The following is a 16,521-nucleotide window of genomic DNA, read 5'->3' on the forward strand; positions in this document are numbered from 1 at the left end:
AGTGAATTGCCTAACCTTGTGTTGGGGACGTCCCCCTTAGGATATCTTGATATTATTTGGTGTGTGGGGGCCGTGTACGTGAGGTGACGAGTACGTACACGGGCTATTATTGCAAAAAAAAAATCATGTTTAACCTTTTTAAATCATAAAATGCTTCTCTTATTAAGTTGTACTAATATGTTTAATCGTGTAGTTTAGACTAGAAAAGTATATTTACGTGTTTTAACTGCCTAATTGACATTCTGTGCGTCATGTTTAGCTAAGTCCTTATTTGCCTTATCTGTGTCCAGTATAAACTGTATAACTCGATGCCATACCTGCCATTTCATCTTGCGTTGCATATTTACTTTGGGACTACGGACGTATTCCGGGAGATCCCCCAGTACTGCATATTTACTTTGGGACTACGGACGTATTCCGAAAGATCCCCCTATACTGCATATTTACTTTGGGACTACGGACGTATTCTGGGAGATCCCCCAGCACTGCATATTTACTTTGGGACTATGGACGTATTCAGGGAGATCCCCCTGTACTGCATATTTACTTTGGGACTACGGACGTATTCCGGGAGATCCTCCTGTACTGCATATTCATTTGAAACTACGGGACGGTATCACGAGAGATTTCCCATTGTGTTTACCTTGTTTTGAGCCGAGGGCTCCCTTAACTGTTAAATTTTCGAGAATTTCTTTAACTATGTTACCGTAAATTTCACTTATATCTTTTACTGTTTAATTTATTATATTTACTACGGTAGAACCTTGATCTGACCTCGTCACTACTCGACCGAGGTTAGGCTTGGCACTTATTGGGTACCATTGTGGTGTACTCATGCCCTTCCTGCACATGTTTTCGTGTGCAGATCCAGGTATGAGCTATCAGCCTTGGAGTTAGTGCGTGCTGCTGATTCTAGGAGACTTCAAGGTATTTCTGCTTGCGTCCACAGATCTTCGGAGTCCCCTTCTACTCCCTCGCCTAGAGACTTTCTTTATTACCTTCAGACTTTTGTATAGAGCTACATAGATTATAGCAGCTTGTGACTTAGTGATATTCCGGGTCTTGGGAGAATTATTTTGTATATGCCGAGTGGTACTACTCTTGGCTATTTATATTATGTAGTTTATCTTTAAAATGTTGTGTTTTCTTTATATTTTTTGCAATATTAGGCTTACCTAGTCGTAAAGATTAGGTGCCATAACGACACCTTACGGAGGGTTAATTTGGGTCGTGACAAACGTTATATTTGTAAATTCCTATATAAGGGAAGGGAATTTCACTTGTAAGGACACGTTCTGATGAACATTGGAATATAATTGCTTTCTTGTGTTTTCTATTGATTACTTTGTTATTTCTGATTCTGATTTCCTTTCTTATTTTTGAGAGAATATTGAATTTCTTGATTATCAGTAATCCGAATACTTCTAAAAATAGGCTTTGACTGAGAATCTAATTCTTTGGTTACATCTGTTGTCATTCACAATACTCTACAAAAAATAAATATTTCCTCTTAAGAACAGAAGGAATAAACCAAAGCAGATAAGACGAAGAGTAGAAGAATGGAACTGGAAAAAAATGAATACGAGAATAATGTCAGTGATAAAGAGAATGACAGTTCCAGCACCATCGTTCTAAAACTTTACTTTCATTGTGAAGGTAATGCCAAGAAGGTCAAATATCAATCTGTCCATTTTGAAAGTAATTAACAATAGTTTTAACATTGCATTAACAATTATAGAATACAATACCTTGATGGATACAACTCATAATTTGCTATAAGAGAAGAAAAAAATAGAACTGTTTTTGTTCTTTATTTTCTTAAGAGTAAAATCCACTTTAACAACCCCCGACCTTTAAGGGTTGGAAACAATACTCCCTTTACATTTTGAATGCACAAGAGGTTCCCTTTCCCATTCAAAACGTGAGGGATGTATTGTTTCCCAACTCTTAAAAGTTAAGGGGTATAGAAGATTTTACTCTTTTCTTAAAGTACATTTTTTAAGCTGATTTTTTCTTTAATATTTTTGTTGAATGTTTTGCTTTGCGATTTAATAAAATGCATGGTCAACTGTTTGTAAGGCAAGTAATACTTTTTCTACTCATAGGATTTGTACAATTAGTTTTGCTTCTTTTTTCTTATTTTAAGTCTTTTGTAACTAATATTTTTTCAATTTGAATGTTATGTAAATACTTTGTGATTTATATTCCTAAATGTGTGAGTGATTTTCGTTAATATAATGTCTTTATAAGTAAAATTTCAATTAAACAATAATATAATGTACATATATTTCTTACTTTTTGCTGAAAGAAAATTTTGAGATAATATGAAAAATAGAATATTACTAACAAAACGTTAGCTTATAATTTCTCATTGAAAATGAAGAAAAATGAGAGAGAGAGAGATTTGACCTCTCCTGCATTTTTTGTCCCTCAGTAAAAATATTGATGATTTTATTCAAAATTTTAATTTAAGTTATAATATCCTTTTAGAGGATAGAATATAAGGAACTCACTTTTCTAAATCATAATATTCTCTTATCAAATTTATAATTCTTGTATTTACTTTAAAATATTAATTTGAATTATCTACAAGGTATGTACCCTCCAAGAACATGATTTCAACATAAACATTTCAAAAATATGATCCCAAGATCAGAGACGGTAGTCTTTCCTAATGATTATTGATTTGATGCTAATGAAAAACTTTGTATTTCAATTATATAATTTTTATCTTCTAATATATTACTAATAATAATAAATAATTTTATTTGTGTGCTTAGTAGTTTTAGAATGACATTTATGTAATTTAAATTTTACTTTAAATAAGCAAAATTTCTGAACTAACAAGTGAATTAACCCAAATGTATATTATCTAAATGTGTTCTCTTTCTCATGGAAAAAGAGGAATGATATCTAAATCCATTAATAATATTTTTCTATTGAATTCTTAGTAAATTCATTGATATTTTTTATGATCGCGCGGAGCGCGGGTACTTTACTTGTTAATTCCATAATATGGAGTCTTGTTAATTAAATTATGTGGTCCATATTGTGTCTAAATAATAGGAAACCTTTATTTTATGGGGGAAAAAAACCCAACAGGTTTTGGAAAAGGGTTTTACCCTAAAAACGTTGCTATATATACATGGTATACGACTGACCGTTTTTCTACACGTTTTGTCCTTGGGAATTTTGCCCACCCGAAATTCTCTCTTTCCAAATATTATCTGAATAACACAGTAGAAGACTGTGGAACGTTTTTTAGAGGTCGTGGTCTTGCTACTCTGGAACTGGAGATCGAGATTGATCTACTTTGTTCACGCTTCAAGAGGTAACTCGTATAATCTGCATATGTGCTAATTGTTTAATTTACACGTGAATATAATATTGGAATTGCTTCCGTTGTGATATATAATCCATCAATAGTGACGTGCCAACTCCACTCTTTGCAACGGAGATTCAAAATTAAGTGCTATGGGTTGAAAGAGTGAATTCTAAGATGTATATGTATTATCTAACTCTTCTATATGCTTTTTGTGTGACTCCTTCACTTCTTAAGGTTGTTCACTTCTTCGCTATATAAATGTGGTGTCCATTTTTCTTCTTCTAATGGTTAAAAGTTTTCAAACATCTTGAAGATGATTAGACTTGATCATGAATCATCAACACTTTCACTAAGCAAAGGCGTCCATCATTCGCACAAAAAAATCTATATCTTGGTGTCCAATATGAACTCGCATAAAACGTTTCTCCTTGTGTAAATCTCAGTACTTTTATCTTCAAATGTGAATGTCAATACCTCTTTCTTATTATCCGTAAAATAAAAACACACATCAAGAAAAGTAGCACCTTTAACAACACCAAAAGTCCTCTGTTTGAGTTTGAGTTTGAGTCATATGCATACTTCATCCACGAGCTAACGTCACGTTCTAGTTCGATTCTTTTTGGAATGATATATCTAGTATGATTCTTTTTTGAATGGACTAAAAAGGAAATGTTGCCACATACATTGAAATATATAGAGGGAGTATAAGGGTCTTTTTATCTTGGGAAAAGTACAGAAATAATCAATTTATACCTAAACTTACCAACCTCTAGCCCAAAATTATCAAAAGTAGCCGAAAATTAAAGATACATGCAAGAAAGGATTCTTCCATCCGAGAATCACGCTAAAGATCTTCTTTCCTTCCCTGTTTTTCAAGCGTATCAATTTCACAGAGACCTACATTTTGTAAATCACGGCATTCTCTCCCAAAAATTCTCAAAAGGAGCTCCAAATTTCACTCAAAAATCGATCAATTTCACTGTAGAAGCAACAATTTCCTTTCGCGATTTCTCTGTAGATACAACTTTGATGAAGGAACTACGAACTACAATCAAAATCAATCAAGGAATTAGTGAGTTTTGACCTAATTTCAGCTACTTCAATGGCAAATTTATCAATTTTTATTCAGTATGGTGACCGATGAAATGTTGACAACAGTTTTGTAGATTACAATGTCGATGCTGTAATAGTTACTCCAAATATAAGTTTTGAAGATTTTGTAGACTTGATTTCGAAATAACTTATGATAGATACTTCATTGAATGTTATTGAAATCAAATACATTGTCCAAAATGGTTCTCCACCAATAATGATACACAATAATATGGGTGTATGTGTATATCTTGAGTTGAACTCGAAATTTACAATGTATCCCCTTTGTATAACATCGAGTGAAAAGGATATGGATATGATCTGCTACAATTCAAATTCTGCTGTGATTTCCTTATAGTGTGCACAAAACTCAGTTATACAGGAGAGATACAGTGGTGATACAATTAATATGATTGAGTTTGGGGATGGAGAAGACTGGCAGGATACAAAATCTGATGAAAATACAATAATAACTGACCCTCAACACATAGATGTAGAAGAAGGTCAAATTTATAAAGATAATGATACGATAGTCAAAGTCATGAAGCACTTAGCAGTAAAGGAAAAATTCGAGTTTAAGGTATATAGATCAAGTGAAAGCAGGTATCAAAATATTTACTATATAATTATGTATCTCAATGTATATCGTAGTTGATATTACAAGCATAATTATGCAGAAAATAAGTTATTGCTTGTAAGTCTGTGGCTGTACACTTTTAAGTTGTGGTTGTCACCATTTAGTCTTGTATAGTCGTTGTATCTTTTCATCTAGTATTGTTGATGGCATTGTGGATCACTATATATCATTGTATTTCATGTCGCTCTATTTATTGATGGAAAAGTTTATATCTTTGTCGTAGGTACTGCCTAGTGTGCATCAACAATAACTGCGATTGTTATTTTAAGTCTTCGAGCCTGAAAAAAGTAAAACTTTTCAAGGTCAGAAATTTTAGCAAACTGCACTCATGCCCACTGAAAGACAGATCTTACGCACAATGTCAAGCTACTGCAAAACTCATCGGCAGTCTTCTAATAAACAAGTATAAAGACCCAAAAATAATATACACTCCTAATAACATAATTGGAGACATTAACAAGCAGTATGGTCTTCAAATGACATATGTGCAAGCATATTTGTCTTCGCTTGCACCAAACTATTTTTAAAAAAAAGATACAGTAAGTTAACTAAAATAAAAGGAAATGCACAAAGGAAAAGAAATACATACCTTGGAATTTATCAACTCAAAGACTTCTTTGAATTTATCAGAAACATATTCCATGAAGGACTTCAATTACTTATGGAGCTACAAAAGGAAACAAATAAGAAAAATAATAGACTTGGATATACATTTTTAACAAAACTTTCAAAAAACAAATATATAAAAAACCAATACAAACTTGTTTAACATCAGTTTTCAACTTCTGCAACTCACGGTCATAATCAACAGGTTGGACACCCGGCACCTTTTTTGGTGAGATATGCTCCTTAATCTGTTTCGGGGGTGGCGTGACAAAATTATCGCTATCATCAATAGAAAGTTTTCCCGTGTTACGTGATATCAAATATTTCTGATACTCATCGTTAACTTCAACAGGCAAAGTAAATCTCCTTAGCTCTTCAGCTATAGGAGAAATATTTTTAAATTACAAATGTAACAAAAAGTGCTTCAGTCCTAGATGTATCAAAGATGTATAAAAACTGTATATTTGATGTATCACAATAAATTACATTGTATCATATATGTATAACCCATCAATACTAAAAGCTGGTACTTTATTCCCTGTGTTATTGAAGAAAGCAGTAGAGAAATCCTCACGCGTTGGCATGTCTGTCATTTCCCAATTTAATATGCGTGGTGTATGATCTCCAACGCGAACAATAAACTTTTTATCAACTACAGTACAATATTCATAGTTACACACCTGTAGTGCAAGAGGAAATCCACCAATCCTATAAAACTCAGACTTTCCCCTCAACCTGTCCCTCACCGACTTCATTAAAGCTCGAAACGTAATCTTACCCCAGGGAAATGACACATACTCACCACGCTCGACAAGATGGAAATCACGTTTACTTATAAATGTCTTCTGAGCCTGAGTGGATATTAGAAATATGTTTATGAAATAAATGATTGTAATTTTAACTGCGTCTTCATCAGACTGCCATTTTTTCTTCTCAAAATAATCAATAAGCGACTTCTTTAACATCGTTTCAAAACCAGAAAAATAAGTATCCACCAACATATTGGGTCCACTGAAATTACCCTCAACATGTTCATTGCCACAATATTTTAAACCAATTACAACACCAAATTCCCGAAGACCAAAACGTAAAACACATTCGTCATTCAATTTCACATAAAATTGATCACACTTATCTTGAACCAACTCCCTAAATATTAAAGAACGAATCAGTTGTGCCTGGATAGCAACTCGAGGTAAATCAAGGAAATAGCCAAAACAGCTTTCCCTAAAACATCCGAAGCTGGACATCAGTCAACTTTGACTGTAAAACTGATATGATGTCCAATGAGTAACAGAAAAATGCTCACCAATTGAAATATAAAGCTTCCAAGGCTACAAATAAATTACACGAATTAAAAATAAACAAATACAAACTAAATTCAATTTTAAAAGAAGATTCAACAATAGAAAAAAATATAACTGAAATTGTATGTACCTTACAAAATTTGTCAGGAATTTTAACTTTCTCTGCCTTCTGAACCTTACTTTTTTTTTTTTGTTGGCACCCAAATTCACTTCGTCCTCTACGACATGTTTTCTCTTACCTTCAACATCATCCACTCTAATTCTTTTGCTCTTTTTTTCTCAGATTGTCCAACAATATCCTTTCGAGATTCTAATACTTTAACACTGTCGGAACGATTTTGTCTTCCCATATTTCGTTCATCAATCGATTTCTCAACTAAAATCATGGTTGAATGAGGAGATAAACTCATCGACCTAGTTTCTCTTCTCATGTTGCTCGATTTCTCAATTGAAATCGATTTTGAATAAGGTGATGAACTCGTCGAATGAGTTTGCCTTGTCATATTGCTCTATTTCACAATTGAAACTAGGTTCAATGAGAAAATTTTAAAAAATAATTATACGAACAAACAGTTACAGAATTTTGTGAAGAAATTGATACAAAACTCAACCAAAACTAACAAAATCATCTATAACAAATACCTACGATGAATTCTAACTAAACAATTCAGTCGCAAAAGCCTAAAAAAAAGAAACATCACTTCTCCAAAAACACATGCAATCCGAAAAAATATACAAAACAAGAGATTTTCTACTCCAAATTACCTGGAATCAAACGAAAATAACCGCAAATGTATCTTGTTTTGTCGTCAATTTCAGCAATTTTGGTTCAATTTAGCAAAAATTGCATATAGAGAGAGATAGAGAGAGAGCGAAAACTTAGAGAAGAGAACGGTGCTTGTATTACAGAAATAACGGATACAAAAAAACTGACATTAATTGAAACTATTTAGGCCCAAAATCACATTTGGGCCTTTTTTAGTAAGTATTTTGTTTTGAGCTATTTTTGGTTGGAAAAGTTTATAGAGTGACAATTTGGGTAATTTTTCCTTTTATCTTAGGGTGAATAACACAGTTACCCACAAAAATAAAACTATTTATCCTTACCTACCCATTTATTTTCTACCCATCAAACTAATTACATTTCCTACCCATAGTAGTTTTTGTGGGGAATTTTCTCTTTTTTCTCTAATTCTTTTTTATTTCTATGCTTCTTTTCTTTTTTTCCTTTTTTTCTTTCTTTTATCCTTTTCTTTTTTCTCGTTTTCTTCTTATTTTTTTCTTTTTTCTCTTTTATTCATTTATTTTTGCCCAAATCGTATTATCGTTATTTTTACCATAACTTATTTCACACTCAAATTTGACTCCTTCTTTTTTATTTATTTATTTATTTTCTTTATTTCTTATTCCTTTTCTAATTCCACGTGATTGCCATGCAAACCTTGATCTCCTTCCCTACAAATATCAATACACACTCTACCATTAGCAGTAATACAACCAGTTATGGAGCAAGAAAACATAATCTACGGCCACCAAATCTCCATATATACTAGTTAGAATAGAAATGATAATAAAATATTAGAAAATGCAATAAAAATATAAGTAGCAAAAAAGACTTCTAGTACCATATGATACCAATATGGTATACATGCATACCAACAGAGTATATGATTGCTCTACAATATTGCTACAATTATCTGCGACTATACTACTGTACCAAAACATTAAAGGATGCAATAAAAGTATGAGAAAATTACATGCTCACATTGCAAGCTAAATATTCGCAAAGCAACTTGCTTATTCCGTATACTAACAAGGTATATAGTTGTATGGGGTCGTTCCAATAATTGCCTATAACTATAAAATCTATTACATAATCTATGTCCATCGGCATAAAAAAATTACAGCACTGCAAATCATGTTCATATAAATAATTTCAGAATAGAATTCACTTAAAAATACAGTTAAAATAATCAAAAAATATTCAAACTACCATATGATACCAATATGGCATATAACTATACCAACATGGTACACAGTTTTACTTGTTAATTTCCGACAACTATATGACTACACTACTATTACATAACATACATGCATATAGAGAAAAATAAAAAAATAGTGTACCACATATTAATATAATAAAGTATTTCAAGATATTGTACTATATTACTATTATTAAAAGAAAATCAAATAGTGTACCAATTAAATGCAACTAATACAACCAAAAAAGGATTCAACTAGCATATGATACCAATATAGTATATAGCTATACTAATAAGGTATATAGTTGTACGAGGTCATTCCAACAACTGCATATAACTATAAAAAATATTACATAATACACAAAATCTATGTCCATAGGTACAAGAAAATCCAACACAGCAAAACATGATCATAAATAGAATTCACTTAAAAATGCAGCCAAAACAATCAAAAAATATTCCAACTACCATATGATACCAATATGACATATAATTATATCAATAGGGTATACAGTTCTACCAATTAATTCCAGGCAACTATATATGACTATACTACTATTACATAATACACATGCATAAAGAGAAAAATCAAAAAATAGTGTACCACATATTAATATAATAATATATTTCAAGATATTGTACTATAATACTATTATATAAACCAACACATAAAGAAAAAATCAAAATAATTACATAATACACATGCATAAAGAAAAATTAAAAAAATTCAAGATACTGTATTATTCTACTATTACTAAAGAAAAATCAAACAGTGTACCAATTAAATATATCTAATACAACCAAAAAAGGTTCCAACTAATATATGATACCAGTATAGTATATAGCTATACCAACAGGGTATACAGTTGTACGCAAAGAGTTTAAAAATTTTTTTAATAATTCAATTATTAAACACTCATTAGTCCTCTATGATACACACATGATATATATCATATGACGTTAGGATATCTTAGAGGACTGGTTCACTCGTTCAAAAAATACTTTAGCTTAAATTTAATATTTTAATTTTTATAATATTCTTAGAAAATTTTACTTGTGAAAAAAATAAAAAAAATAGATTCATATTTTAGATATAAATATAAAAGTATCTTTTGCGAAGTTCATACTGATTTGCTTAGCTTATCATCGAACCATATCAAATTCCAAGAACCGAAATCACAATTAAATTTTGAAAAATGACTCGACCAATAACAAAGAGTTACGAGAAAATATGAAATATGTAGAGAGGGAGAGAGTATTTTGTGGCGATGAAAGGCATTCAATAGGTGATAATTTCATTCAACAAGAGAAAATTAAACTACATGCACGTAGTGAGTTAATTGAATCGTAATTTGTATATATTGAGCAAATCTCTTTTGTTGTATACACAAAATCATCATATAACTAAATAATAGCTATCCCTTACCCATTAATTTGTCAATATTTTAATTTGTGAATATCATAAATATATTGCCTATCGGATAAACAATTTAACTTATGAAAACAAAAGCAAGAACAAAGAGAGGAAATTGATGAAGAGAGAAATAAAAATGTTTCTTACCTTGAATTGAAACAAGGAAGATTACGGTGGGTTGGGTATATGTTCATTTCCCCTGAAGCCTTTAGAGACTTCATTTATGACTAGACGGGTAATAGTTTTATATGGAATAGATATATTTAGTAATTACTATTCAAATAAATAAAACCGGGTAATTTAAGTTTAATAGGTAGTTCCGTAAATTCCTCTATCTTTAGGTTCCCTTTCTCGCCCACTGTTTTCTTTTCTGTTCTAAGTTTCCCAATAGTAAGGGACGAAGAGTTTAAAAACAAATTAGGTTACTCATGAATGTTGAACGTTAAACTTTAGGATACAAATTAATAACTCCGTCAAAATCTTCTCCCTTTTTAATTATACACTTATCTGACCTCTTTAGTTAATTTACGGGAAAATATGACAGTTATGCTTTTGAAAAAAGGAGAAAATACAATCATGCTTGGTGATGTTTAAGATTACGGTGAAATATAATAGAGACACAGCATTTAAAGAACAGGGCGTTTGGTCTAGTGGTATGATTCTCGCTTTGGGTGCGAGAGGTCCCGAGTTCGATTCTCGGAACGCCCCAAATTTTCTTTTTTTTTTCCAGCTTAGAATTCTGATGGAATGGAAATTATAGAAGTAAATTTTCCAACTAATTGGTGGAATGTAAATTATAGAGGTAAACACAAACAACTAACTGATGCTTGAAATCTGAATTCTAACCTGATAGAAATAACATTGTTATCTCTATTTCATTCTAACTTAAAATTAATCATTGACTTTCTCATTCGCATTCAAACTTAATATTTAAATTCATGTTATAATATTTTCAACAAATGGCCAGTTAATTATAACACATTCAAAAGGTTATGAATAGTTCTAAAAAACAAATTAGCCAAAATTATAGAGCTATCCAGAGTAAAGATTAAAAAAGATAGAGAGGGACAGATTGAAAACAAAACAACATGGTAATAGGGAATAGGAATGATTCAACGATACATATTTCATAAATTGTTTAAAGATTTAAAGTGAATAGAAGTGCAATATTTTCAAGTGGTAAAAGAAAGCGATAATAAAATATAAAGTCATTTTCGTAAAATCATATCAAGAGACTGAATAACAGCAAATTCATTTCTCATTTTTTTCATTTTAATTGGTTGAATGAAATCAATATTAAGTTTAAGTTTCATGTAAAATATTATGTGTTTGGATAGTTGTTCTTTAAAGAAATTTTGTTAAGAAAAGTTCTTGGCGACCACCAAAAGAATAGAAAAAAATGTAAAGTATGAGAAATGAAAATTCATTCTCTGGTTTTGTCTTTGACCCTATTTGACTTGTGGGAGAAAAAAGTAACCCTATGGACACAGGACAGGGCATTCCAAGAATTGAACTCGGGACCTCTCGCACCCTAAGCGAGAATCATACAACTAGACCAAATGCCCTCGTGCCAGCTATGGCGGAAGAAGCTATTTTGAATTAGTTTGTTACGCCATCATCTCAGGAAGCGCGACCGGCGCTCAACCGAGATAATCCGGTCGAGCAAGCCTGCTAGACTTTCTTCTACCCAAACTCATCCACGAATAAAGAGACAATATATTTCATCAATTAAACAGTGAGGGGATTTTATGAACAACCCCAATTCCATTACCATTATCTAATCCATTTTTAAGTCTCAAAATACATATACTTTCATAGCTGAAGTGAAACAAGTGATTCAAATACAACATTACCAATTTGACTTTCCTAACACCAATACACAACCCACACTATGTCTACGGAACCTCTAATAGATGAAAAGGAGTATAATGATAATGCCGGCAACAAGGCTCCGGCAATACCTTAAAACATAATACACACGGAACAAAAGATGCACAACCCTGAAATAAAGTGGGGTTCACCAAGTCAGTTGGGAAGAGGGTGTACCGCTATCAGCGATCAATACCTCCTGCTGTGGAACCACCTGCATCCATTAAAGATACAGCGCCCTCAACAAAAAGGACGTTAGTACATGTCGAATAGTACTAGTATGAAAAACCAAACACCTATTCAAGCATTTTGAAATACAACATGAATATGATGAATCATGGAAACAATAAAAGGGCTTAGATAGCCATTAAAGCCATATCAAATTTATCAAGAGCTTTCAATAATATTTATAAATTTTAAGTCGGAAATCCTCTATAACCACCTTTATACAAATCGGCCCCGCCGCCTCACCCCAATGTATGCGGGTGGAGGTGCAATCACAATACCACAAACTCTACATAAAGCGGCCCTGCCGCCTCACCCCAATGTATGCGGGTGGAGGTGTAACCACAATACCACAACTCTATACAAAGCGGCCATGTAGCCTCACCCCAATGTATGCGGATGGAGGTATAACCAAAATATCACAATTTGAATTCTCAACCGACAATAGTTCGTACAAAAGATTTCTTTTCAAATCATACCCTTTAGCACCTTTGGCCTTAACAAGAATATAAGTTCATAATATTTCATCATATGGGAATAAGAATTTGATCACATTGATGTCGTACCAATCTTTCTTCCCAATGAGGGTGTAACATAATAGAGAATCATTAACACATGAGGGTTCTAACACATTATGCCAATCAGGAATTCACTAACTTGAATATCCCACATCAATAGTGTTTCAAGTTCGAACTTCATACGATGGAACTTTATAAGAATACGAGAATTTCAATACCAAAAAGAAGAGTTTAACCTTTATACCTCAAAAGAGCTTTCCTTAAATTACTACAATGTTCCGGAAATCCTAACAACTTCAATCTATTTTGAGACATAATAAAATTAAACACAAATTAGGAAAATATTCATGGTTTCAGCTCATTTGAGTATTTTAACAAACACTAGATGTATAAATTGGTTCTTCCACAAGATTTCCTTTATTTCACGACCCAATCTTTACCCATTGAGCTCAATAATCTTCCCACAAATCTTATTGGTACAAGCATGTATAAATAACACTCTCCCACCCAATAATCATACTCACAATCACCCATCTTCTACCCAAACTCGAAATTGAAGATTAGGGTTAGAACCTTACCTCTTGGGTGAAGATCTTGTGAACTTTCTTGTTGGATTTCAAGGCTGGAGCAAGATTTTGATGAACAATTAGCCTAAGGATTCCTCCTCTTACTTTAGGGCACTTTCTCTCTCTAAAAATATCAGATATTCCCTTCAAAAATGGTCCCTTACGTCTATTTATCGAGATAGGGTCGGGTTATAAAGATAGAAGAATGGACTCTCCGAAATTCTGACTGGGCTACAGACCAGGCTAGGCACGCTCTGCACCGAGTTATAAATCAGGCTTCGCGAGCTCTGTAGCGAGCTACAGACTAGACTTCGTGAGGGATATAGCACGGTCTAGCGTGCTAAGGTGATACGTTTTCATGCCTTTGTAACAACACACATTCAAAAATTCAACGTGAGCTTTATGTTGAGAGCAAGCTCTGAAATACATGTCTACATATGCTTTTTTTTTTTCACGCACGCGCGCGCGCATATAACATATATATATATATATATATATATATATATATATATATATATATATATATATATATATATATATATATATATATATATATATATTATTGTTCCGAGATCTCAAGCCTTTTGCAACTCTCTTTCTCTACTTTAATTTTTACAAGCATTAATTGATGGAAAGATAGTGAGCATTATTTTGAACTTAGAAACGAAGTTAGCGAGGTTGGACCCCCTTGCAGAAATACAACAAACATGGAATAGACGGGAACAGTGACCCTTGAGTTTCTTAAGTGTGAGATTCTGTTTCTACTACTTGCCACTTCAATTATGTAACCGATTAGGGAAGCAACCCCTTCACTAATTTAATTCTGAAGAATGTTATCCCCTTGTATAAAAGAAGATGCCATCAATTTTTCCTTCTAGTGGTAAAAGTTCTAAAAGAGCTTATAATTAAGGGTTCCGCAAGATGGTGAAAACTCTTTGGTCAAATATAGTTCTCTTCATATCAAATTGTCAACTTGCTCAAGACATTTTGAAGATAATAATCTGATCATGAATCATCACCATTTTAACTAACCAAAGGCGTCCATCATATTCAGCTCACATTAAAAAAGACTATAGCTTGGTGACCAATATGAATCCCCATAGACATAGTCTAATTTTAAGAAAAAGGATCTTTACCAAATTGTCGTTCGGATTCATTGTTTATTTTTTCTAATCGTTATACATAAATTATAAATATATTATACATCCACCAGTTATTTTTAGTTTAACTAGTTGGTTGGACTGCTATTTATGTTAATTCTAAAACATGGGGTGATGGGGTACACCAGGAAATCCCTTTTTCACATAGAGCTAGCACCTTATTAGAGGTTGATATGATGCCAAAATGCTTTACTTTTAGCACATTACTCGCCCTATATTTTGTTGGTCTAATGAGTTATTGTATGATATTTGAGCTAAATTGTGTTGTTTTATGTGTAGGAACATCGAAAGGAATCATCAAATGAAAATTGCACAAAAAGAAGACAAAAATACAAGAAAAGAACACAAAAGCATCAAGTATCCAAACCGTGCTACAGACCAGGCTTTACAAGGTCTATAGCCAGGTTGACCGTGCTATAGACCAGGCTTTGTGAGGTCTATAGCCAGGTCGACTGTGCTATAGACTGGGCTTCACGAGGTCTATAGCCAGGTCGACCGCGCTATAGACCAGGCTTCGCGAGATCTATAGCACAGTAATTAAAAGTCGCGGGGTTAAAAGACCCAAACCCGAAATTGAACTGAGGGGTTGACATAAATACTCCCAAAATGAGTTATTCTAGGGTTGGACATGATTTTGGAGAAGAAATAGGCTGACAAGCACTATGGAGCAAGAATCAAACAAGTTTTCCCTTCATTTATCTCTTTACTTAGTAGTTTCATGTTTTTAAACATTATGTTGATTGTTGTTGTATTTATGAGTAGCTAAACTCTTTAATCTAAGGTTTGATGGAACCTATTGGAGGATGATTCTCTACTGCGTTTAATATAGATTTGCCTTTGATTGTTTTCTACTTGTTCAACTATATTTTCATTATTGTTAATTGAAGAGCTCTCAATTAACTATGCATATTTAGTGTGTATATTGCTCGAAAGAGAGTGCACATTTAGGTAGTTGTTGAAAAATACCACTCCTAACGTAGTTGAGAGATCGATACAGAGGGTTTAAAGGCGAGATTAGAGATAACGAAGCCTTGGTGCGATCGTAGTGAGCGGTAAATTAGTGCCAGCTAGCGTAGTTCGAGAGAATACATCTAGTAAATTGTAGTAGTTACTCGAAAAAGAGCTGCGACACTTAAAGTACTCACGATCGGTAGAAAATATTTAGGCGAATTTATAGGAGACGTAGCCGGGAAGATTCCGACAATAGGAAAAATCATAACCTTAGACTTTTTCAAATCTTGTCTACAATATTTGCCATGTTAGTTATAAATTACTGCATTTTTAATTACTTTGATCTTAGTTAGTAAACTCTCAAATTATTTTATAATATTTCTGAAGGTTAATTACGTGAATTCGTGCAAAACTATTAGTTGTAATTAACACTTTATTTCCATGTGAGATTCGACTCCGGACTTGTAAACCGGATTATATTTGCAACGACCGCTTAGTCCTTTTTATAAGACATAGTTTGGCGTGATCAAATTTTGACGCAGTTGCTGGGAAAAGCAACAGTGTTACTAATTACAGCTATAAGAATTTTTAGGAATCTTAGTTTAGTCAATTTTCTCCATTTTTATTCATTACATTGAAATTATAACGTTTGTGGTCTTGTGTGTTATAGGTGTATGCCTAGAAACTCTTCAAGAATCGGTGAACTATTTGAAGCATTACCGGATCCTGAGAAAACTTTCAAGGCATTAAAGTGTGCAAACAAGGAAGACAAACAACATCATCACCCAAGAGAACAAATTGAACTAGACATGGGTGACGCTTTGGATAATCAAAACAATCGAAACAATGTGAATGACCCAAATAAT

The 16,521-nt window shown here is 32.7% G+C and overlaps 1 non-coding gene across 1 annotated transcript; it reads left to right on the forward strand.

Moving 5' to 3' along the window:
* The first annotated feature begins 11,002 nt into the window (after nt 1-11,002).
* On the forward strand, nt 11,003-11,074 carry TRNAP-UGG (transfer RNA proline (anticodon UGG)). Its single transcript has one exon. It is a non-coding gene; the product is annotated as a tRNA-Pro (tRNA).
* Nucleotides 11,075-16,521: the final 5,447 nt, after the last annotated feature.

This window comes from Nicotiana tomentosiformis, chromosome 1 (assembly GCF_000390325.3).
Source record: "Nicotiana tomentosiformis chromosome 1, ASM39032v3, whole genome shotgun sequence".
Taxonomy (NCBI): Eukaryota; Viridiplantae; Streptophyta; class Magnoliopsida; order Solanales; family Solanaceae; genus Nicotiana; species Nicotiana tomentosiformis.